A 6358-nucleotide genomic window follows, 5' to 3' on the forward strand; every position below is an offset into this window, starting at 1 on the left:
CAGAGCCCCGACTGTGTGCAGAGCTGTGCTCACATGCAAGCAAACATGAGTAGTACAGCTCATGTTTAGATTCCCCACTGAACATATGACAGCTAGGCAGAAAAAGAGGCAAACGCTTTACTGGAACGTTTTCAGATGTTAACATTACTGTACAAGAAAAGTAAACATTTCTGAAATCAACCATATATTCTGGAAGGAGGTTCTCATTAGATTCCCAGGTAGAACAAATGTGGAGGCATGTAAGCTAGGTAGTCATTCTGCAGGGTGATGAAGAAGAAAAACGTTCACCTTAAGAACGAGCTTCCTCTCCTCCCCTCCCTTCTCCCAATCAAACAAGTAAAAACAAGCACATTTACCTGAAAGAGTTTTCCTTGTTCTGGCAGTTCCACAAAAATCACAGCCTAATCATGTCTTTTCAGTGGGAGCAGTTCCTTCATTTTTCTGTCCCACAGCCATCTCAGTGTGGGCCTATTCCAGCACTGCCAACACATATCTGCTCTCTACAAGGTAATCGCATGTTAAACATTAAAACCTGAGCTCATTTTTTCCCCTAAAAAAAGTATTTGGAGCAGCCTCTTAGCACTAGACCCTAAGTAGACTTAAGATGGTGCTATCTAAAGTAATTACATATTTTTCCATTTACTCTTGCTTCTGTTCCCCTCCTTTTCTTCAGCTTTCCTTGCGTCTATTTTTAGACTGCAAGCCTCTTGAATAAGGACCTATCAAGCCTGTTATTTGTAAAGCACAGCATACAGATAAAGAGCAAAGTACACATTGATGGTGCCTGAACGCCATACTCCTTACCTTGGTGCCTCCACAGCTTCACCTGACCACCTCTATTTCTTTGAAATAGAACAACCCTGATCTTCAGTTATATTAATTGCCATTTTGGAAAACCAATTAACACAAAACAATATTATAATGCCTGCAAGGAATGAGTTCGCTGAGATACTGTTATACCCAGTTAAAAGCAAATTAGTTTAGCAGATCACACACACAAATCTAAGCATGTATCCTTCCCTCAGATATATCCCTACAGCTACCAGGAGCGAAGATTATTAACTATAAGGTATATTTCTTACCAATAATGTAAATACACAACTTATAGAATAAAACCATAGTTCTTGCCTGAGTATCTAAAATGAATGTGCACAATATATGAAGCTGGAAAATCTATGAACATAGCTTGATAGAAAATCACTGCTCTCACCTGGAAATCTTAAAAGCTGTAGTTGAAGGTCAAAGTAATACCTACAGTAGCATTTTTTTTAGCTTGAAAGTTATTGCTGAAGAGTATTAACATTTCCCTTCCTGATCTATTGTAAGTCATGCTTACCTATCCAATGTGTGTTCCTCAGATTGCAAACATGTATTTTGTTTTTGCTCTAAGGCCATCGAAAAAGAGAGCAAGAAGAGAGAAATTAAATGTAAAAGTAGCTCTTCTTCTCATCATTTTTTTTCAAATTTTCCAAAATTACCTTTAGACATGTTAGATTGGCTATTAAATATTCTAGCCAACTACATTTTAGCCTAGCATGTTTTGCAGGCTCAACAAATATCATTTGTTCATGGTCCAATGAGTGTGTAAAGTTTTGCATTAAAGAAAGAAAAAATTCAAAATCACATGTAATGGGCACACAGGCTCAAAGGAACTTTTTCATACTTACCAAGCAAACAGCTATGTATTTCCCATAGTCATTATTTTTGTCTCTCTATGTGTCTCTCTCTTTGTGTGTGTTTCTTTGAAGTAGAAGAAAGATGCAAACAAATAAGGCTTCCAAAGTTGCTACTTAGACAAATCTTCCATGTACGGCATATGAACACCTGCCATTAGTTGTCTATTAAGCTACTTATTAAACTGGTAGCTTCTCAATCCAGTACCTTATTAATCTTTTTTCCAGATAGTGCTCGTTATAAAATTAGCAAAGACATATTTTTGAATTAGTCTTCCAACATGAATGTTAGCTCCAATGACTCATTTGAAAATACTATAAGTAGGACAAAAGGAATCTTAGGCACTTCACCGTAAATAGTAATTTTAGACGAGGTTACAAAGAATATCCTGTCTCATTTCAGCAGCAAAGAAAGACACCTGTGTACATGTGCAGATTTAAAAATAAAAAGGCACAAGACTCCAGCCAGAGGGACTGGGATGTCCATTTTCATCATTCAAGGAAGGCCAGTTATGTTTCATACTATATCTCAGCAATCAGAACTGACAGACAGTTGATTATATTTCTACTATCTGACTAAGCTTGTGGGGAAAATATATTTTTATTTTTTTTCTAAGACATCGACTCAGTTTCTGGGAAGGATGAAGTTCTTTTAAATCCTTGTCTGGGAAACTAACATACTGACTTCCCATTAGATGTTGAACTAAGTCAGTCTGCTCATACCTTTCAAGGTAAAGCATCTTAGGGGTCAAGATCAATTCCTGTTATTTTCTTGGCAACTACATGGAAGTGGCTTGCCACTGCCTGGTTCCAGAATATTTTTGTCAATTTCTCAATCTGTTTGATAGGTTATTTCCTGCTCTCTCCTCTACATATTTATCAGGGTCTACATTTCTTGACTTCTTTCAAATCAGCCAAAGCCACTTAAGTGAGGATATATGCCACGACAAAAGAATATTATATCTTTCAATAAGAGTGGGCAAACTTGCTGACCCACAGCTGGCATGCTTTGTTCCCCCTGACTTCAAAAGCCTTCTGGAATACACATTGGCTGAGCTACTGCCAATAGCAATCTTGGTATCTATGATGTCAAGAGGGAAAAACAGAAAAAAAAGCTGATAGAAAGGGAGAGAAAAGGATGAGTCTGTTCCTTGGGCAGCAACCCTACTCCTTTATTTTTCAGACAGTTATATAGATTTTTAATAGAAAAATTGTCCCAACTAAGGCCAACTCAAAATGCAGAAAGCACACACAAATGCGACACTGTAAGGAGTGTGGAATCCATGGTCCTCAGTAGACTGGATGTCAGGGTTGTGCAAAACAATACAAGTTCAGAATACATTGCTTTGAGTTTGAAATACTTCTGGAATAGTCAGAAATCGAAATGACTCTTTTGAACTGTTTTCAGTTATATTTCTAGCCATGGATAATTTGGAGTGGTCAGGAGTTAGTGGAGCATTTTGTGGCAGCTTGGGTTACATCAATGAGTCATCTTTCCATACAAGCACTGGCTCCTTTTAGACTACAAATTTAGAGTACTTTACTGAACACATGCAGACTAAAATTCCTTTCAAGAATGAAAAGAAACTTCTGGAATTACTCAAAGCACTTAAAAGGCCAGGCTTATGTGATTAGATATTTTGGATAATCAGACTCTACTAATAAAAATAAGATGACATTTTAAAAACAGATTGGTTTTTGATAAGTAAAGCTCAGATACAGAGCCAGGCTTTTATATTTTCACAAACATACCATACAAGCCTTCCAAAAATAAGGAGACACACCCTTCTATATTTCACGGCTCACACTACAATATATAGCATTTCTGAAAAGTGCCTAAATATAAAAAAAGAATGAAAGAAATTCAGCTGCTAAGGTTTAAATAGCAGTTGTTTTTATATAAATGTAAGTGGACATCTTTAAGAATCAACTCAAGGCACTTATAAAAGTTTCAATAGCTCGAAACATTTAAAAAAAAACAACAACCAAGGCACATCCAATGATTGAATCACTTGACTTGGACCAAGGATTGGCAATTGGTATCATTCAGATGTTTTAAATTACAACTGCTATCATTCCTTTCCACTGACTATGAGGTCTGGGTTTTTGGGAACTGAAGCCAGAACAAACGGATAGCAACAAATTGTCTATCACTTCTCTAGTTCATGAAGGATATATCCAGGGGTCTTCAAACGTGGCCCTTTTATGACTTGTGGACTTCAACTCCCAGAATTCCTCAGCCAGCGTGCCTGGCTGAGGAATTCTGGGAGTTGAAGTCCACAAGTCATAAAAGGGCCACGTTTGAAGACCCCTGGATATATGAATGAAATATAGTAAATAGCTATCAATACCTTATTTGAAAACTACATCAGCTGTGCCAGAAGCAGCAGCATAGACAGCTCTGACCATGTCTCTGACCATGTCAAGATTGTCACTGAAGCATCCTTTTCAACCCAACAAAGGTGGCTCTGAAGCCACATGTACGTTACCCCCAAGTATGCTAAATTACAAAGTATACATACCAACTCCATGGTTTCTGTTTTGTCCCATATCTTTTCATTTTGAAATGAGGGCTTCTTGTATGCAATTGTTATGTGTGCCTTTACCCTTGAAACAAACACTGTGAAAAAGCAGAATTTACTGTTGACCAAACTTGCATGGTATTATCTGTAGAAGTGGAGATGATTGTTTTATTTGTTGTACAAGATAAGTGAAAAAATTGATCAATGACATCTAAAAATTAAGCTACCTAAACTAATTAAATTATACAGTTGTTATCCTATGGCTTTATAAATGCACACTGAGGATAAAAACCACACATTTTTCAGTGATGACAAGAAATCAAATTATATATTCCCAGAAGTCCTCTAATAGTTTTTGCACGGTTGTTTTTACTATATACATTTATATAACCACATGCTAACATGGGGGCTTTGCTTGGAATCTTTTAAGTGCCCAGTAATGACTCTGCCTACTTAAACTAGTACTGGCAGGCATGGCGCAAACCCTTGTGTTCAGGAGTGGTTCACACAGGTGGGGTGAAAAAAGCCCCTTAGGATTACAGTTTATTTAAATAAAAATGCAGATTGCAATATTAGAAAACTGAGAATAATAGATAAAAGAAGATGATTTCTTACCATATGCTCCTCTATAGAAGAGAGAAGTATCCTGAATCTGGGTCAGTCTGCCATCTAGTGGTACAGCTAGCATACAAAGTCTTAACTAAAAAAAGTTACACAATGCCCCTCAGTAAGAATTGTTGTTTTATGCTTTAGCAATGCCTAAGCTCCGTCAGTTTCTATAGCATTTGTTTTAATTGTTACTTGGTACGTCAGTTGGCATAGTCTTTTTGTATAACTCATGACCTCTAAATAATAGCGTGAAATTACTACTTGTGCAGACCCCGGCATGACTTCAGCAGCCTTGATTCCTAATTTCTTTACATGATTTGATATAATGAAAGGAAAACCACCACGTCCCAATGTTTAACTATGTGGGTGGCTCAACGTAAATTACTCCATTGCCAGGGACATATAACTACATAAGCTGCCATCAAAAAGAATTTTTAAGCAGACAGATTTTAAAAAGTAATATGAAGCAACCCCTATTGTGGCACAATTAAGGGTGAAATCTATAGGAATCTAGATTCATTATTTTCCTTAAATCCAAGAACAGGGTAAACCTCAGTTAAGGACTGGTCACCTGAAGTTAGGATGTGCCTATGTGCAGGCTACTTATGACCCAGATTTGGAGTTTCAATGATTGCCCTCCGCAATTACATGATCAAAGAAATACAATTGGGGCTAGTTTACTTCCAGTTTTCAGCAAAACCATGCCCATTGTGAATTATTGGTTTGCTCAATGGCTGCAGCATTCACTTAATGACTACCCCCCCAAAAAATCCTAAAATTGAGTTGACTTACATGATTTACAACCCTGATGGGCAGCCTCCATTATGTTCATAAGTCAAGGACTACCCATATAATGTTCAAAAATTTAACATTAAATGTTAATTATTTAAACAGCATTCATTTCATGATTCAGTAACATTCTCAGAGTATACAACAAAGAACTAAGAAGAAATGAGGTACCAGCTACTTTTCAACTTACAACCAGTAACTTAACAACCATTTGGAGTTAGGACAGACTCAAAAAAATCAGTCCTCGAAGTTAAGGCTGCTGTATCACCTCTGCATTTTAGGGGCTTGTCAACTGGCACTCATTTTCAACCAGGTGCAGAATCCTGCAGTCATGTCACCTTTTGTTATTTTTTTTGCCACTTTTTGACAAAAAAACACATTAGACAAGCTGGATTCGGACTTATGATTGCATGAATCACTTGATATCTCATTTAATGACCATTGAAAAAATTGTTGTAAAATTGAGTCTGGTCACATGGTGACTCAACTTACAACTGCAATGATTTACAACCAAAATTCCAGCTAGAATTGAATAAAGAGGAACATGGCCAGATGAAGCCTATAGACAGCTGATTCCATCGCTGTCTATAGGGGGCGAAACTTTGGCCCCCTCAGAGAGGGCGCGCAACTTGGGTGTCCTCCTGGATCCACGGCTGACACTGGAAGATCATTTGTCGGCCGTGACCAGGGGGGCGTTTTATCAGGTTCGCCTGATTTACCAGTTGCGCCCTTTTCTGGACCGGGACGCTTTGCGCACAGTCACTC

This window comes from Protobothrops mucrosquamatus, unplaced genomic scaffold (genome assembly GCF_001527695.2).
Source record: "Protobothrops mucrosquamatus isolate PMUCROS unplaced genomic scaffold, P.Mucros_1.0 scaffold_19, whole genome shotgun sequence".
NCBI classification, from domain to species: domain Eukaryota; kingdom Metazoa; phylum Chordata; class Lepidosauria; order Squamata; family Viperidae; genus Protobothrops; species Protobothrops mucrosquamatus.